The sequence below is a fragment of the Vicugna pacos genome, chromosome 11, assembly GCF_048564905.1.
Source record: "Vicugna pacos chromosome 11, VicPac4, whole genome shotgun sequence".
NCBI lineage: Eukaryota > Metazoa > Chordata > Mammalia > Artiodactyla > Camelidae > Vicugna > Vicugna pacos.
In genome coordinates, this window is record NC_132997.1 from 31781099 (window position 1) to 31801096 (window position 19998).

Genomic DNA, 19998 nt, shown 5'->3' on the forward strand with positions numbered 1-19998 from the left:
AAAAGAGCATGAAGAGGAATATACGCATGTCCACGTCTGACTGAAACATCGTGCTGCACACCCGACATTGACACAACCCTGTAAACTGGCTAGATTTCAATGAAAAATTAAATAAATACTAAAAAAATGAAACTCCTTTTGTTTCTCCTTTCTGATTCTAATCTAGAAACACAACCTTATCCAAAAGCGTGCCTGACGTGATCATCTTGGGCGTAACGGCTCCACAGGAGGGTATGAATGTTTCCTGTGACCACAACAAGCCGAAGCCTCTAGAACAGACAGAGCTTCGCTGAAACAGACAAACAGCCCAGCCACCCCTAATGCTGGCCAGCGTCTGAAGCAATATATCAAAATTAGATGAAACCAGATTAAGTATGGCTTCTTACTTCAATCTGATTACTGAGAGTCTGAGGCTAAAACCATAAACTTCAGTCTCTGTAGAATTCCTCCAGCATGAACACTGTGCAACAGCAAACTTTTCGAAAGCAAGGGCCGGTCACTTCCTTTCTATGTGTGTTCCCAAGCCTTGGCACAAAGTGTAGTACTCCTTAGTCATTTTATGTGCTTGTATTATTTATCTAAGACAGGGGTTGGCCCCCTGCAGCTTGCAGGCCAAATCTGACTGGCTGCCTGTTTTTGTAAATAAAGTTTTATTGGAACACAGCCACACCCAATGACTTGCATATTACTCTTCAATACTGTCCACGCCTGCTGTTCCTCGGGGACTGCAGAGTTGCGACAGAGGCATTGCTGTTGCAAAGTCAGAAGTATTTAGTGGGGAGGGTGTAGCTCAGTGGTAGAGCGTGTGCTTAGCATGCACGAGGTCCTGGGTTCAATCCTCAGCACCTCCGTTACAGAAATAAATAAATAAACCTAGTTAACCCCTGCAAAAAACAAATAAAAAAAACCCCAAAATATTTACTGTCTTTTTAGAGAAACTATTTTTGTCTCCAGATAAAAGGTGTTTTTTTTTTAATTTTTAGAAAAAATATTTTACCCAGCCCAGATATAAGAGAAAGACATTATCAAAAAAAAAAAAAATCTTTTCTGCTGGTACCTTCTGGCATTAAAATTATGGAGCACAAGACCTCATTTTTGAGTCAGCAAGTGCAAAATGAACACCAGTGCGAACATTCACTCAAGAACCAGACCTAATTCTCCTCTCCTGTGAGCTTTCCCTTCCCTCCTCCTCTGCGCATCAAGCCCTGTTCTAACAACGGACACCTTACCGGTTGTTTCAGTGTCTGGCTTCCTAATTAAATGAGACTCTTTCCTGGGGCGAAGAGTGGGTTTTAATTTTTTTACAGACCTTTGACACCTGCAGTGGAGCTGCGTAGACGCTAGGTGCTCAGTAACCGCTGGCTGAGGGAAGGGATGAATTGTAAGTAAGAGACTGCAGTCCAGGGACGTGGAAACTTTACGTTGCTATTCGTTGTATGCCTTCAGAATTGGGGGGAAATATTCTCAATAAATAGGCCAACCTGGCATGGTTAGAAGTGATAATACGGCCTTATCTGTAAACATTACCTGAAGGCATGACAGAGGTTGAAGTGACTACCAGTTTCAAGATAAAGTGAATTTCAAATGGCTGACAGACCAGTTCGGCTCCCTGACTGTGTGACATTGTCGGTTCTTCCTGTCCTGTCTTGAAAACTGCAGGTTTATCTTTTTATCAAGCAGCCCTGCTGCCAACATCAGAGACAGACAACGGGACAAAACTTTGCTCAGTCCTGGTAAAGGAAACTGAAGGCTCCTCTAAGTTGGGTCATTTGGCAAGTTTCAGCCACTTTTCTTTCATTTACTGGTTAATTTTTTTTCTTTATCAATAATTGATCACTTATCATATATCAGGGACCAGATTATATACACTCACTTTCTTCTCATTTTTTAAAATTGAAGTCTAGTCAGTTTACAATGTTGTGTCAATTGCTGGTGTGCGGCATAGTGTTTCAGTCGTATGTACGCATACATGTGTTCTTTTTCATATTCTCTTCCATTACAGGTTGCTACAAGGTACTGAGTATCACTCCCTGTGCTGCACGGTAGACACCTGTTGCTGTCCGTTTGCTTTTTAAAAAGCCTTCAACTCTGTGGAACGTTATGTGTGATAACAGACGCAAAGTTCTCACTGCTTGATTGTCTGTTTACGACTAGTCGTCTCAGACAATCCGTATGGGCCCCGTCCCGTTAGGAGGGGATACAGAGACCCACACGGGAATTTCACTCCCAGCACCGAGAGCGTTGTCGGCTCTTCAGACTACTCACAGCCAGCCAGTGCCCGGGGGTCAAACAGGTAACAAAACGACTTCAGGAAGAACATGAAGGAAGCCAAAATGTCTGAACCTACGGTGGATAAGGAAAGAAAACGTACCATGCCTACGTTCTCCAAAGCCCCACACAGAAACAAAACCAGAAAATGGAGACAAGGAATTTGGAAAATGCTGACTGTCCTCCAAATTAAAGACATTGCAGATATTGAGGGTCAGAGATGAGTTATCTGTTATCCAAATCATCTTCCCATCCTAACTTTGAAATCACCACAACACTACTCTAATCTTCAAATAAATACTGGGTTCTCTTTACAGAGGGGAAAAATAATCCAAAGAGAGTGTCTAACATTTACTCAGCATCTCCCTGGAGCCTCACTGAGGAGAACGGACAGCTTTGCTTTCTCTTCGGCTTTGCACCAAGCACAGCTGGTATCACGCAAACCTTCTGGGGCTACGGCTGTGGGTTGGGGTCGACCTGGGTAGGGTGGCCGGAAACCTGTGCCTGGGCTGCAGGTGGCTGTGAGGCGGGGGAGAGGCTACTTTTCATGTTTCTGTTCCCATTTATGCCTGATTCCATCCAATGAGCGCTTCCTGTTAGAACACTGGAGACTAACACATGCTAGTGGTTTTGCGGAGGCTGCAGAGATATATTAAGAAACATTTATCTGTGCTGTGTGGAGCTCCTTGAGACTTAATGCCAATGCCAGCAAGTCAGCTGACTTTAAATTACGTGGCTCATTGTTAAATATTAATTACCAGTTTCTTGTGCACGGGGAGGAAAACTTTAATGGTCCCCTCCCACCATAAATTTCAGTTTAGACTAGTGCACAGAATTATATATCTTCTACTGCATGTCGTATAGAACAATACCAACACTCTCTGTGCTATCCCTTCACAGGCAGCCCCTCCTCTTCACTCCCCAGCTCAGCAACCACTGACTGCCTTCAGGTAGTTATACAGACTTTCTGTATAAAAAAGAGACAGGTTTTTTTATGTCTTTATTTTTTATCTGTATGACTTTGCACTGTCTTGTCTTATTGCATTGGCTAGAACTTCCAGCACCAAGTGAAATAGGAGTGGTGAGAGAAGACGTCCCTCTCTTGCTCCTAAACTTAACAGGAAAAGCTCAGTATTTCCCATAAGCACGATGTTAACTCTGAAGTCCTTTGTGGACACCTTTTATCAGATAGGAAGCTTCCTTCTAGTCCTAGGCTGCGTCCAGTTTTTGTTTGTTTTGTCAAGAATGGACGTTGAATTTTTGCCAAATGATTTCTCTGTATCTATTGAGAAGGTGGTATTTTTTTTTCATCATTAGTGCTTTAATGTGGTAAACTACACTGAGTTTTGAAAGTTGAAGCAAGGTAGTTTAAAATTACTGTTTGTATTTTCTGACCTCCCATTCACCTCCCAGAAGGTTGCTGTCTGACATTTATGCTCTCACTGCATGTACCTCTCTAGATAAGGTAGTAACGGCCCATGTTGTGCGATCCTTTCACGCCTTGTTTTATGTGTCTGTTAATAATGACCACGTTCGAGACCTGTTCTTTCCTGGTGTTCTTTTTCTGTTTGTTTTATGGGCCCTGCTTGCCAATTACCCCTGTCCATGCTGGAGGTGTGTGCATCCCTTAAAATTTCATTTCTTGCTGTAAGTATTTATTTGTTCATTTATTTATTTACTCTCCAAGTCCATGTTTACAGAAGTCATACACATGCAGGGGTCTCCCAAACCCCAATCTCCCATCTAGAACCCTCTCTGGTGAGTTTTACGTCCAACACATGTATTAGGAGAGCCTTTGGTAATCAGAAAACTAGCCTCATCACCTTGCCTCAATCTTTCAAAGTTCTCTATTACTTTTAGCCTAAAAGTTATTAACCCATTAACCCTAAGTCCTGCTGACTTCTGCAGCTTTATTTCTTGTCTCTTCTTCACCTCTACCCTTAGCTGACGCATACAGAGTCATTTTCTATATAAAGTCACATAGCTGTGTCACATCTGAGCCTCTGTACACATTGCTCCTTCTCTCTGTAACTCTTTTCTTTGTTTGTTTGTTTATTTTCTTTCACTAATTAAACATGAGTTGCTAGGTCTTTTTATTATTTTTGAAATTGCTCACATTAGTGTAGTGGATTTTGCTTAATTTACCCAGTTCCGCACATTTGAAAACTCTCTCTGTTCCAACCAGGGCATTGCTCACTGCCAACCTGCTACCGGTCCGGTACCATCTCAGGCTGAATCATCTCACAGAATGATCCATTTATTTGAATAATGAGTCAGTCACTCTTTTCTCTTTGAATTCCTCCACATTTTATTTCACTCCGTCTACTTCACTTCCTTTGCGAGGCTTCAGACCTACCCCTCCCCAGGCCAGGACGGTACTGGCTTGCTGTCTGCACTCCTTCTGCCTGCTCACCATGCAGTGCTGTGCTGTCACGTTGTAATTTTACTGCAATAACTGATTTACATGTTTATTTCACACACTCACATCTTAACTGTGCATCGTGGTGGGGGGCAATGTACTGACTCTTCAGCACCGGAGAGACCTTGCTCTGTGGTTGGCAACAAGCACACATCTGCTGACTGAATAGCCCGTGAACCTAGAGTTTTGCCCTTATAAAGGCAACCCTGATTTCTGAAGACGTCAGCATTTTAGTTTAGCTTCAGACCTTAAGGCAAATTTTCGTCGGAGCAGGGTCTTCACGCTAAGGTGGGAGGTTCCAGCTGTATATTGAAACAGAGAGGATCCCAGCAGCAAGGCTGGGAGTTGAAGGCTGCATCAGACGGCATGAAACAGCACAAAAGTCTGGGTGAGGTCAGGGCTCCGTCAGCCTGGACAGGTTTTGCACTGCAGAGGGCACCGGAAGGGGGACACGTCTCTGTGACAGGTGCCAAGAGGCAGAATAATGAAGCTGGCAGGCGCACAGATGCGTCATTTCAAAGCTGCCGTTCCTCAGCTAACGGCTTCCTCTCCCGTGTGTCTCTGTGAAAGATTTCCGGAGGCTGTGAGTGTGCGATGACTCACCCCTAAAGGTTAAGCACCGTCCTAACGGCCGGATGACGGATGTGGCGTAGGCTCCACGCTGCGCAGCAGCCGGACCTCCTCTTCGCCAGAGCTCTGAAGGGCCATTTCTCACACTTCACCCTTTGTGCCTGAAGGAAGTTAAACTTGTGGTTCTACTTTTTAAAAAACCTGTGTTTGAAAAAGTAAAAGTAAGTTTAAATACAACATAGCTTTGTGAAGTGTTTGCTTAAGTATATTCGGCTGTGGGCCAAGGTCAAAATAAGGGTCAAAGACCTCAGTCCGGAAAAAGAGTGAGTTATGGATGGCATCAGATTTGCATGGATACGATTAACCATCAAGGTCATGTCTACCAAGCCCCGTGTCTTGATACCAACTACGGTGGGAAATCCTTGACGGAGCTTCACTTTATCTACACGCTGGATTACTTGATGCTGGCGGGCCCCTCTCTGAAATGTAACGACGGGACCTAGGACTCAATGAGACTTGTGACCACAGGACTTCACCTTAGAACAAGGGTTGGCAAATACGGCCCACGAGCAAAGCCCAGCCTGCTGCCTGTTTTGCAAGTCAAGTATTACCGGAACTCATCTCCAGCCATTCACTTGCTCACTGCCTATGGCCATCCTTCCCCCACGCCACGGGGAGGCAATCAGGTCCCTTATTTATACAGTTGACGGAGGGGCTGGGGGTTGAACCCAGGACCTCGTGCGTGCCGGGCACACGCTCTGCCGCTGAGCTCGACCCTCTCCCTTCCTGTGACCGCTCTGCAGTAAGACGGCGGAGTCAAAGCGTTGTGACAGGGACCATCTCTGCCACAAACCAGGCGCGTTTACTATCTGAGCACCAGCAGACAGCTCTCGGCCGCCGCCCTAGCAGGTCTCCAGCTTCGCTGTTCCCACTCCTTAGTGCCGGTTGTTTTATTATTGCAGGCATTCTCATTTAATTATATGTTTTTTTAAATATAAACTGATGGCATGGGAGTGCCACAACAGAGACTGGTACTGATTCTAGAAAAACACAGTGAAAGCCAGTATCTGAAACAGCGGCACCGAATCAGGTATAGAAATCACGTAGAACGTCTAGGACTCCAGCTACCGCTACACTTCTCTCCCGCTTCCTACTCCGTACTTTAGAAACTGAAGCTGAAGAATTGTAAACAGTGTCATGTACACGCGTGGGCGCACGTGCACGCACACGCACGACGTGGAACCCTCATCAGCAGAACCAGAGTCAGGACCCAGGGCAGGGCTTCCACTGAAGGTGTCCAAAGCCAGTGTTTCACCGCAAAACATGGGCGGCGAAGACATTAGGAAAAGAGAGGAGACAGCAGCCAGTGCTGAGCTAAGAGTGGGGAGCATTAGCTGTGGCACGGCGGCAGCTCAGACTGCGAGGGGGCGCGGCAGGCCACCTGAGTCAGCCTGCCCTGCTGCGCTGTCCACGCCAGCCCGCGTTCCATTTTGGCTCCTTGGAACACATCGGATTTTATTAAGGAGTTTTATTAAGAGAACGAAGAGTGAATGGGGCTAGCTCCACGACAAGAGACTTGAGAACAAGAAATCAAACTTGAGAACGCAGATATCAGTAGGGGATCGGAAAGGCAGGAGGCTTTTTCAACAGGGGTGGAGCCTGGAGTGAGAAACGCGGCATATTTGACACCGAGGAGAAGAAAGCGTGTCTTCTTGGCTCCGTGGTCACATCTGTCGCCCAGTGGGCACGTGGCGGCCCTGGACGTTTTGGGCAAACTTAGGGAACCTTGGGAAAGAGTGAATAAATGTAATGGTTCACTACATTACATTTCTGAAAAATCACACAGCCTCTGTTTTGCTGTTTCCAGTGACAAAACGGCAACCAGGTTTTACTACTTTGTTAGGAAACTATTCTTCATATTGATCCCAAATTCTCCCTTTAACGCCCTGAACTTACATCTATCTCAAGGAACCACACAAAGCAAGCTTGATACTTCTTTTGTAGAATTACTTTCAAATACAAAATCTAACGTTGTCCAGACCCTTCATTTACCAGGTCTAGTGTCTGAATTCCTTCCCCGTAGTCCCTGCCAGGAGACCTACACCCCCATCTGCACATGCTCTCTGCGCACATTTTGGTTTCTCTGTGTGTTGTCTAGAAATCAAGCTCACAGAGCGGCGGTTTCTTCTCGGAGGCAGTGAGGCTGCCACGTCACCTCGGACACTGTGCCCTCCACCTGCAATGCCCTTGAGGGTTATAGCAGATACTCCTGGAGCTGGGCAGCGGAGCCGTCTCCGACTGAGCTGGTATTTAATAATTCACTACTGCCCTCAGGCCTGGTCCACACAGTGCCTCCGCTCAGCAGCTCATCCTCTGCTCTGCAGCTGAACTCTGAATTTATTGACTTCCCTTGAGTCAATATGTAAAAAGCACTTAGTGTATTAGTCTGCCAAAAACCTAATAAAAGTCAGAATTTGGATGTGGCTATCAAAGAAAGTAATGCGCTGAGAGTAATGGAGGATATCCGTCTGGAGAAGTGGAGACAGAAGTTTGTCTTCAAATATTTAAGGATCAGTCATATGAAAAGGAGTTAGAGGCCAAGTTGCCCTGAACACCTGAGGATAAACTTGGTGGTGGAATGTCCGGGTTTAAGTACTTGTTCAGATTCTGTTCTCTGAACTTTCTTTTCCTGGTTTGCAAAATGACAGTTAAAAAGTCCCTACCTTCAAAGGTTGATGAAAGAATGTGTTTGAAACTGTTCAGCCCGACGTATGTGTGTTGACTTGGGCAGGTCATGTAGCTCCTCTAAGCTTGTCTATCTCATCTGCTCCCTCATTTAGGCACTTCCCTGGTCACCTCTGCCTCCCAGAACAGCGGCCCCTGTCCTCACAGAGCACGGAGACCACCACGTGCTCCTGCTGTCCCACGGTTTCTCTCTTCTTGCACCGTGGTATGGACACCTCCTCCAGGCAGCAACCTGGGATGACAGTATGAATCACATTCCTTACTTCCTTTCTAAATCATTGTTTCATTGTATTTTTCTGGGTTGGTGGCTTACAGCACTGGGAGAGAAATTCTGACAACTATTAATCTTTCATGGGCACAACTGGAAATCTCAGGCGTTCTTTAGTGATTTATCCAATAAATTAAATGTGTGTTTTAATTCCTTATCAAACGTGGTAGTGGATACGAATAATGTAGAATCTCTTCTTTCAAGAATCTTAAAATCTCAGGGCAAATGAAACAAAAGAAGACAAACAGGTCTATGTTTTCGCTGTGCACTGTGTACCAACAGGCACATGTTACCTTTTAAAATTATTTGCAACGTGAGTGCCGCAGTGCTATCAATTAACTCTCATCGGAGACATTAGAGGCTTCACAGGGAGGTGATAATTTGATGCAGGTCTTGAAGTATGAAAAGCATTTAAGAGATGGAGGAAAATGGAGAGTCTTCTGTTAAGCCTTCTCGAGTCTCTTCCGTCCAAATGTGTTACTCACCCTTCCGTACTTTGTCTTCAGATTTATTGTATCGGTCACCCCTGATTGCTTTATAGTGCGTAGCCGGGTGGCGGTATCAGCTCCCGCCTGTGGGCTCTTGAGAGCAAGAACCATATCGGATATGAGTCATCTATGCAGCAGCCTCCTTCAAGTTGAAGTCCTCATGATTTAGTAAGGAATCTTCTGCCTTCTAGCCAAATGCAGCAAAATCTGGGAAAGTGTTTATGAAACGAGGCGGAAGCCAGGTGTTAGACTGAATAGGGGTGAAGGAGCCGGGAAAGGTCGGTAACATCAGATGCCACTAAGTTACAGGTCAAAGCTCATCGCAACACGCATGGAGCTGTTTCCACGTGATCTGTGCTGCGCCGTATTTGTCACATCAGGAACTGCTCGAAATGAGCACCCTGGCAGGAGACGTCGGCAATCTTTGCACTAGAGATGTTTACCGTTATAGTCTTTGTTTCAACAAGGTTTGACTCGTGTTAAACTGCATCATTGATGGGAGATGTTTTCTGTAAAAATAAATCCTTTTTATGGTGTGAGAAGGTCTGAAAATGTGCTGGGAAGATTCTCCAGCATCTGCCAAAAAGTTTGGAGGAGGAAAATCAGAGAGAAAAATATGCTTACAGCCTTTCCATTTATCTAAACCTCAGAGTGTAGGGAGAATATGACAGGAATAAATTTAAAATGGGAAATTTCAGGTCAGAGTCCCAACAGAGAAGGCAAATTATGTATGAGGCTAAAAAAAATTAACTCATCATCTTTTCAATTAGTAAAAATTATGAAAATTTTACTAAAATGACTGCATTTTATCGAATACAATAATACATACAATTTGAACAATAATGTAATCAACACTGAAGTATTATTACTTTTTTAAGTGAAGGAAGAAGCTGTAATAGTTTGAATAATGGACACCCCAAGATATCAAGTCATGATCGTCAAATGTGGAGATGTTACTTTATTTGCAAAAAAGGGGTGTCTGCAGGTGCAATGAGGAGAAAGATCTTGAGGTGGACAGATTATCCTGGGTTGTCAAGTGGCCACAGATGCAGTCACACGTCCTCGTAGGACAGAGGCAGAGGGAGGCAACACAGACAGGAGAGAAGGCAGGGACGGGAGGGAGGAGGCTGTAAGCCGAGGACGCCGACAGCCCCCAGGAGCTGGAAGAGGCAAGGAGTGGATTCTTCCCAGGAGCCTCCAGGAGTGTGGTCCTTGCTGATACCTCGCTTTTGAACTTAAGATGTTCCGAATGGGGACAGAATAAACTTCTGTCGTTTCCAACCATCCCGTTGGTGGCCATTTATTACAGCAGCCCTGGGAAGCTGACACAGAAGCTTTCCGAGTTTTACAGATTCAGCGTAACATGAACAATGACGAAGTGTCGAAATGCATTTTTAAATCGCCACGCTATGCACGTGAACATCAGTGGGATCACAACATTAAGCCTCTTAAATAAGGAGCAAGTTATTGCATAAGCAGGTGGTTATCAAAACAAGGAGGGAAGAACTAAAGCTGCAACAGAGGGAGCTAAATGCCCTATAGTCTGAGGCGAAACTCTGGTCGGGGAGGTTGACCTTGACTTTAAAGGGCATATTCTTGAAGAGCTCTAGGAATGTATGCTTAATGTGATCAATTAAATCATGTTGCAATGGTCCTGTGGTTAATTCTGGTTAGACTGCCAAATATGCTGGCTGTTGCATTTCCCCTAAGTACACTGCACTGCCCTTTGGAATCTGTTTTACGAATTCAGGCCGTCATTAGAGACATTTGCATTGCTCTGCTCTAAGTGGATGAGAATGTCAGCCTTATCAGAATGGCACAAAGGTAATTCGTGGTTCAGCCAACATCCGTAAGTTATAAAACGAATGGCACTGAAATTGATTTTTGTGGAATAGCTTAAAGAAATAACTTTCTCCCATAGCCTAGGACGATTCCAAGATACACCACAGTGCAGGGCCTAAAGGGTTGAAAAAGACTGAAATCCCAGGGTGGGTACCGCAAGGGCCGATCTCCACAGACGGGAGAGGATGGGTACCAGGGCGGCACCTCTGCGGGGGTAACTCTGCGTGCTTGCGTTGCACCCTTGGCACTGATACAGGTGTTTATGTGTTTTAAATGATTAAAATTCTGTTACTATGTTAACTCTCACCTGACAGAGTATCATTTTTACATGGACAGTGCATTAGTCTGCTGTGGCCGTAGTCATAAATAACACAGATTAGATGGCAGTAGATGACAACAAAAATACTTTCTCACCATTCTGGAGGCTAGAAGTCAGCAAGACGGGTTTCTCCCGGGGCCTTCCTCCCTGACAACGTGTCTTAAATTGTACAGTGCAACATACTATACAAAAAAGGGCTGTGCTACCAAATAGTTTTGGAAATTCTGGGTTAAACAAAGCTAGTATGTTTCTATCTTGGAACATTTCTCTGAGTCTTTGGTTTTTCTAAAGGGAAGTGATGTCAGGGAACACAACACGGACGATTTATGAAACTCTTGGATCAGAGAAAATGTGGTAGACGGAGTGTCTCAGAACACACGTCCCTGAGGATGGAGACGCTGCTACTGCACGTTGTCTCTCCCCCATTAGGACTTCGTGGGCATCTATGTCTTGTTTATGCCACTAATTAGGTGACATCTTTATTATCCGTGTCTACATGCATGCATTGCCACGTCCCCCCGACTTGGGGGCTCAGTGTTGGGTTTCTGGATGTCTTCAGCCTAGAGGTGGCTGTGAAGCCCTGAGTGTACACGGCGTCTCAGAACAGGGCAAAGAGCAGAGCGCCCAGGGCCACCGCGCAGAGGAGGCTGCCTTTGGCCGCACGCGCAGACTCCGTCCTGACAGCTACGCAGAGGGGAGCTCCGGGAGGCTCCCGGGGCGCCGGAACAGGGCTGCCCCCCAAGTTCTCATCGACGCTAACAGTCTTCTAATGCCTGCTGCATGGGTATTAGCGTTATTTTCACAGGAGGAAATTGGATTTCAAAGATTTTATAATGGACCCAAGAGCCAGCCAGCAAATAAAACACATGGGCAGAATTTGAACACAAGGGTTTTGTTTGTTTTGTTTTGACTTGGACTTCTCCACTCTCTTCAGTCTACTATTAACCCAAGATTTCAAATGTGCTTATAAACCGTAGCATTACGGAGGTTCATGGGGCTTTCTGAGTACCCTTCCTTTGTCTTTAGAAACTGTTGAAGAAATATTTGTTTCTGGCTGGCAATGATTTGTCAAAGGGTTTAGTTAGTGGCTAAGTTAACACATAAGTTTTCTTTTTCTCCCCTCAAAAGCGCACTTCCACAGAGTCTACACATTTTCACACTTTCACACAAAGAAACCTTATCCGTCTATGAAGTGTTGTATATGTTTGCAATGAAGCACTGCGCTGCAGATGTACTGCTCCTCACTTACGGAGTTGTGTGGGTTCAGCTATAAAAGATCTTAGGCTGGATAGAGTTCTCCCCAATATTTCTCATAGACAAATTACACAAAACATAAAAAATGAAGATGCAGGTAGAAAAATATCTGACAGATGAAGGGGCTTTGTGGTTGTAAAACATGGATTTTGCCTTCAAGGAGCGATGCATAAGCCACATAAGAGATCAGAATACAGGCTCAAGTCCTTGTTTTCCAGCATAATTCTGTCTGGTTCCTATTTGTGAACAAAGCAAGCAGGTAACTTCCAGAATTGGCAGCTTCATGTATGACTCAGTATTATTGCTTCAAGGGGACAAATATTACTGCTAGAGGAAAATTCCTTTAGTATTCACCGGTCAATCTTAAACTTTAATTGTCTATTTCATAACTACTAATGTGCCTAGGTTTCAGTTTTAAAGACTAAGAAAGCCATGTTTAGGATAACAGAGTGATTTTCAGTAATTTATAAGATTAGAGTAGACCATGTAAAGACTGTTCATAGCAGTATTTGTTTAAAAAAACACAGCAAAATGTCTCATTTGAGGTCTAATTAAGGCAATCCGCGAAGTAATTAATATAAACTCACACTTCTAGAAAAAGAAAGAGAGATCAGAACACCTTTCTCAGTTTGACACCTCAGAGCTGAAGCAATTTCAATCCTTTTCATCAAAACAGCTTCTTCGGCTTCATAAAGATGACATTAAAAAACATGAGGTTTCACATTAATTCCCTTCTGTCTGCTGAGGTCTTTATCACTCTGCATTATGACTTCAGTCTCCAGGATCCACAGGATAATTACAGCAAGAACGAAATAACTGGAGCATCATTTTAGACACATGTTGCAATTTGCAAGCTCGGGTTAAATAGTTTTTTCATAGGTCATTACTTGAAAGTCGGATTTAAATTGCTACTCTACCCCACGTTAAAATGAAACCATCTAAATCCATAAAATTGTCGTTAAACAGTATCACGTCAACACTATCCACCATGAATCACTGCGCACTTACAAAGGGCGCTGGTAAACAGTCAATGGAATAAATACTCCGTATTTTGCACAGCTCTGAACATATCTCGGTGCACCAACCCATGTACAACTATATCTAATAAATGAAACCCGGAAACAGAAAGTATTTCACTAAAGAACATCCTAGATAAACTTATTGGTGACAGAAGGAGCAGCAGATTGAAAGCACCCCCCACCCGCCCCCCACCCCACTCACAAAACAGCGCCTGGTGGTCTAGAGCAAAGAACGCCGGGGCAGAGCCCAGGACGTCGTGATGGAGCTCTGGGGTGGGTTCCCGTTACTGACGTGGGGGAAGGAAAGCCACTTCAGCTTCCCAGGTGTCGGATGAGGAGGACAAGCCACATTTCTCTGAATGCCCGACGTCAGTTCCTTTTCCGTGCGGTGAACATAAAGGCACCTTAGTTAGCAAGTTTGAACAGCGTGCACCGTTGTTTCAGGCACTGTTCTAAGCACTTTATGCATATTTATGGGGCACACGGGTCATGGCGTTGCTTTTGTTCAAACAGGCGTGTGTACTGGGACACAAGGGATGGCTCACATGTCTGACTGACTCTCTAAATGCACAGTTCCATGACTTAAGTGTCCTCATAGCCTTGTGCCTCCATTAACACAGTCCACTTCAGAACATGGTCACAGCCCCCCAGAGAAGCCCTGTACAGCCTGGCTGCCACCCCCGCTCCAACCTCCCCATCACTCTCAGCCTTATGAGACCACCGAACCACCTCCATCCATCGACTTGCCTGTTCTGAACATCCCCTGTAACTGGAATCAGGCAGTATAGCTGGAATTGGAGGATATAATTGGCATCATGCAGTTTGGAATCCTTTGTGACCGGCTTCTTTCACAGCATATTTTTAAGTTTCATGCATCTTTTTTTTTAATTTTGTTTTTTATTAAAGTTTAGTTGATTTACAGTGTTAGTTTCAGGTGTACAACAAACAATTTGGTTACACATATACCGATATCTGTATCTATTTCTATTTCAGATTCTTTTCTATTATATGTTATTATGAGAAATTGAATATCGTTCCCTGTGCTGTACAGTACAGTAGGTCCCTGCTGTTTATTTATGTTATATATAGCAATGTGCGTCTGTTAATCCCAAGCTCCTGATTTATCCCTCCCCTCCCCTTTCCCCTTTGGTATCCATAGTTTGTTTTCTATGTCTGTGAGTCTATTCTTGGTTTGTAAGTAAGATTTCTGTCATTTTTCTTAGATTCTATATATAAGTGATCTCATATGGTATTTGTCTTTCTCTTTCTGGCTTACTTCACTTAGATTAACAATCTCCAGGTCCATCCATGTTGCTGCAAATGGCATTATTTTATTCTTTTTTATGGCTGAGTAGTATTCTGTTGTATAAATATACCACCTCTTCTTTATCCAGTCATCTATCAGTGGACATTTAGGCTGTTTCCATGTCTTGGCTATTGTAAATAGTGCTGCTATGAACATTGGGGTGCAGGTGTCATCCTGAAGTAGGGTTCCTTCTGGATATATGCCCAGGAGTGGGATTGCTGGATCATAGGGTAAGTCTATTTTTAGTCTTTTGAGGAATCTCCACACGGTTTTCCACAGTGGCTGCACCAAACTGCATTCCCACCAGCAGTGTAGGAGGGTTCCCCTTTCTCCACAGCCTCTCCAGCATTTGTCATTTGTGGACTTTTCAGTGATGGCCATTCTGGCTAGTGTGAGGTGATAACCCTATTGTTAAGGTTCATGCATCTTGTAGTGTTTCAGCATTTCAGTCCCTTTTATTGCTGAATAATATTCTATTCTATGGATGTACCAAATTTATTTATCCATTCACACAGACGTTTAGGTTGTTTCCACTTTTTCAGCTATAATGAATCTGAACATTCATGAATAAACTTTTCTGTTTACTGTTTTTATCTCTCTTGGGTAGATGAGTAGGAGTAGAATTGCTGGGTCACATGGTAACTCCGTGTTTAAGCTTTTGAGGAAAAGCCAAACTGTTCTCCAAACGGACTACACCATTGTACAGTTCTACCATCAGTACGTTAAGACTTTGAAATTTTCACCTCCCCGCCAGCACTTGTTAGATCTTTCTGATTACAGCCATCCTAGTGGGTGTGAACTGGTATCTCACTGTGGTTATGACCTGTATTTCCCTGAGGGCTAATCATGTTGAATGTCTTTTCATGAGCTTACTGGCCAGTTATATACCCTCTTTAGGGAAATGTCTATTCAAATCACTTGCCCAGTGAAAAATGGACTGTCTTTTCTTTATTAAGTGTAAATACATGATGTGCAAATATTTTCTCCCATGAAGTGGGCTGTATTGTCACTTTCCTAAGGTGTCTTTTGAAGCAAAAAGTTTTAAACTTTGATGAATTTCTGTGTGTGTGTATATTTGTATATACGTCTGTGTATGTATATGTGTGTATATGTATGTGAATATGTGTATGCATGTGTATATGTGTATATACGTGTAGATTTGTGCATATATATGTATATGCATACATGTGTATGTATGTGTGTATATGTTTTATGTAGGTATATATGTATATATGTGTACATGTATCTGTATAAGTTTATATGTATATGTACATGTGTATATATGTATGTGTATATGTGTGTGTATGTATGTATATGTGCATATACAGCCTGTACTTTTGCTGTCATAGTCAAGAACCTTTGCCCCACCCAAGGCTCACGTGAATTTTTAATTCTCACCTCAACATGAATTTGGAATAATAACCCTTAACACTGAACATGTGCTTCAGACCTTCATATCATATTTATAGTTTATATGACATAAAATCTCATTCAGGCACACTTTTAGTGTTCATGTAGCAAATTTTGGTAATAATTTATACAAATAGAGATGTTTTTATAAATGTAATTTGAGATAATTTAACCATCAGGGATTTTTGTTTGTTTTAAGAAACATTCCTTTTATTTATTTATTTATTTACTTTGCTTGTCATTTATTCTTTTTTATTGAAGTACAGTCAGTTACAATGTGTTAATTCCTGGTGAACAGCACAGTGTCCCAGTCATGCATGTACATACAAAGATTTGTTTTCATATTTTTTCCATTAAAGGTTATTACAAGATATTGAACACAGTCCCCCGTGCTATACAAAAGAAACTTTTTTGAAAAATCTATTTTTATATATATAGTGGCTAACAACTGTAAATTTCAAACTCACAAACTTATCCCTTCTTACTCCCTCCTACCAGTAACCATATGATTGTTTACTATGTCTCTGAGTCTGTTTCTGTTTTATAGGTGAGTTCATAGTGTCTTTTCCTTTTTTTTTAGATTCCACATATGAGTGATATCATATGGTATTTCTGGCTCACTTCACTTAGAATGACGATCTCCAGATCCATCCATGTTACTGCAAATGGCATTATTTTATTCCTTTTTATGGCTGAGTAGTATTCCATTGTGTAAATATACCACAGAGTCTTTATCCAGTCACGTGTGGACGGACATTTAGGTTGCTTCCATGGCTTGGCTATTGTCAGTAGTGCTGCTATGAACATTGGGGTGCATGTGTCTCTTTGAATTAGTTTCCTCTGGATATATGCCCACGAGTGGGATTGCTGGATCATATGGTAAGTGTATTTTTAGTTTTTAAGGAATCTCTGTACTCTTTTCCATAATGGCTGCCCCAAACTGCATTCCCACCAGCAGTGTAGGAGGGTTCCTTTTTCTCTCTGGCATTTATCATTCCTGGACTTTTGAATGTTTTAGAACCTTTAGATCTATAGAAAGTTGCTGATACAGTGCAGAGCCACTGTGTACTTCACAGCGTCTCCCCTATTGTGAGCACTTTACATCATTCTAGTACAGTTGTCACAATCAGTGCACTAATATTGATAGATTATTACTAACTAAAAAGTCCATACATTGTTCAGATTTCCCTAGCTTTTATCTAACGTCCTTTTCTCTGTTCCTGAACCTCAGGTTACATCTAGTTTCAATTGCTTGGACTTTCCCTGTTTTTGATGGTCCTGACAGTTCTGAGGAGTACTGTTCGTGTATTTTGGGGAATGACCCTCGACTGGCATTTGCCTGAAGGCTTTTCTCACGGTCAGACTGAGGCGCTGAGTCTTTGGCAGAAAGACGGCGGGTTCGGGCACCATTCTCCTCCTCTGTAACAAGTGCACACACCATCAGCTCAGCTTCTGTCAGCTGCCACGGTCCTGCGGACCGCGCCAGGCTCTGGGTGCCCGCTTTCCACCCATGCCGTCTGCATCCACACACGTTTGCTTGGATTTTGACTGAGACGGCACTGAGCCTACAGATCAAGCTGAAGATACTTTAGCCATGCTCTGTACTCCAGTCACTTCATTTGTCTCTTGATTATTTGGATCAGTGTTTTCCAGTTTCCAAATATATTGTTGGTGCTATTTTCCTGATGCCTTTGCATTTTTATATATATATTTTTAATTTAAAATTCCAGTTATTCATTAATAGTGTGTAAGGAAGCCATTGACTTTCGTATATTGACCGTGTATCCTGGGACCCTGCTACCCTTCTTTATTAAAACTAAGGTTTGAGGGGGGAGGGCAGAGCTCAGTGGCAGGGCGTGCACTTAGCATGCACAGGTCCTGGGTTCAATGCCCAGTGCCTTCACGTAAAAAAAAATTAAAACAAAGAAAGTTTCCTCCCAAATTAAGGTTTTGTTTCATTTTCTCAGGGAGGGGCTGCAGGGTAGACTGTGGTATTTCTTACGCAGACGATCCTGTCAGTGAGATGCTGGGGAGAATCGGTGAGAGGGCACGGGCGCTCTAGTCCCCGTCTTAATGGGCAAGGGTCTCGTGCTGCTAAGCACGGTGCTGACTACAGAGCTCTGCAGATGCCCTCTGTTGCGTGGAGGGCCGCCCCGCTCCTGGTGCGCGTGGGTGCTGGATCTCTGTCCAACGACTTTCCTGCGTCAGATTCTCTGCTCCTTGGTGCTTTCTTCTTCATCGCGTGGGTCCCCTTAGTCATTTTCACATGTTGAGCCCCCCTGACTCCCTGGAATAAACGCTGACTCTCCACAGTGTACAGCTTTTTTCATACGTTACTGCGTTTGGGTGGATGGCCTTTCATGGAGGGTCTGTGTGTCCACATTCATGAGGGCCATTGGCCGGTAGTTCTGTCCTCCTGTAGTGTCTTTATCTGGTTTGGTGTGAAGGGAGTGCTGGCCTCATGGGATGAGTTAGAAAGGTTTACTACTGTTTGTTTGTTTTTTTTTAAATTGGAATTATTGCTTTCTTAAATATCTGATAGAATTCACCAGTGAAATCATCTAGCTTCATGCTTTTTTACAAACTGCTGATTATTAGTTGCGGATTCAACTTTACAGACATAGGGCCATTCATACCATCTGTTTCTCCTTGTGTGAAGCTTGGCTGCTTTGGTTGTGCAAATCTTTGGTTGTCATTTGCTGCGCTTAACCCATGTGCGCTCCTCTAAGCTACCAACTGGGCGAGTGTGTAATCGTTCACCCTATTCCTTTACTATTCTCTTCAAGTCCGTGGGATTAGAAATGATGAGTCCTCTTTTACTTCTGATTTAAATAATCTGTGGTTTTTCTCTTTTCCCCTGGTCAGGCCAGCTGGGATAGACGTTTATCAATTCTGTTGATCTTTTCAAAGAATGATGTACTGGTTTCCTTGATTTTCTTTGTTGTCTTCCCGTATTAGATTCATTAATATTGCCCTAAATTAGAAAAAAAATCTTCCGCTTGCTTCAGGCTTGATTAGATTTTCTTTCTCTAGGTTCCTAGGATGTAAGCTTTAATTTTAGACTGTAGTGATTTTTAATATCCTTAACAGTGTGAATTTCTGTCTAAGCCCTGTTTTTGCTAAACAAATGTTAAAGTCGCATTTTCATTTTCACGTGGTTCAATACATTTTTTTCTTTCTCTTGAGACTTAGTCTTTGATCCAGGTGTTAGAAATATGTTGTTTAATCCACAATCACTTTAGAATTTTGCAGCTCTCCCTCTGTGATGGCTTTCAAGTTTAGCTTCACTGTACAGTAAGATTTCATGATGCTCATTGTTTAACTGGCCAGGGTGTGTTTCATGATCTAGAAAGTCCTGTGTCTCTGTTGGTGAGTGTTCCGGGCAACCTGAGGAGAGCGGATGCTCTGCTCTTGTTGGATGGAATATCCTACGAATGTCAGTTCGACTGAGTTCGTTGATGGTGTTTCTCAAGTCCTCTGTGCCCTCACTGATTTCCTCTGCTTGATCTGCTATTACTGACAGAGGGTCCTGAAGTCCCCCGTTACAGGAGCTGGAATTGTCTGTCTTTCCTTTCAATACTGTGCGTTCTTCTCTCATGAGTTTTGACATTGTTATTACGTGCCTATAAGTTCCGGGCTGTTTTATCTTTTTATGACATGGACTGCTTTATTATTATATAATGCCTTTATTTAATGCTAATAATCTCCCTTATTCTGAAGTCTGATTTGCCTGACATGAATATAGCCACTCCCGCTTTCCTCTGCTTAGTGACAGTACAGTGCACCCTTCCTTTTAGCCTTTGTATTTAAAGGGTTTTGTTTTTCTGTGTGGACGACACGCAGTCGGGCCTTGTTCCCCAGCTGCTTGGACCGCCTGTGTCCTCTCACAGCTGTAGGCTGCCATTCCTATTAAAGAGAGCTTTGATGTTGCTGGAGCGACATCTACCACGTTTTAACTGTCTCCTACCCGCTGGATTTTTTTGTTTCTCTTTTTCCCCCACTTTCCTCCCTTCTCTGTACTTCGCTGACTGCTTATGTGGTTCAGTTTACTTCCTCTCCTAGTGCATCAACTATACTCTAAAATATCCCC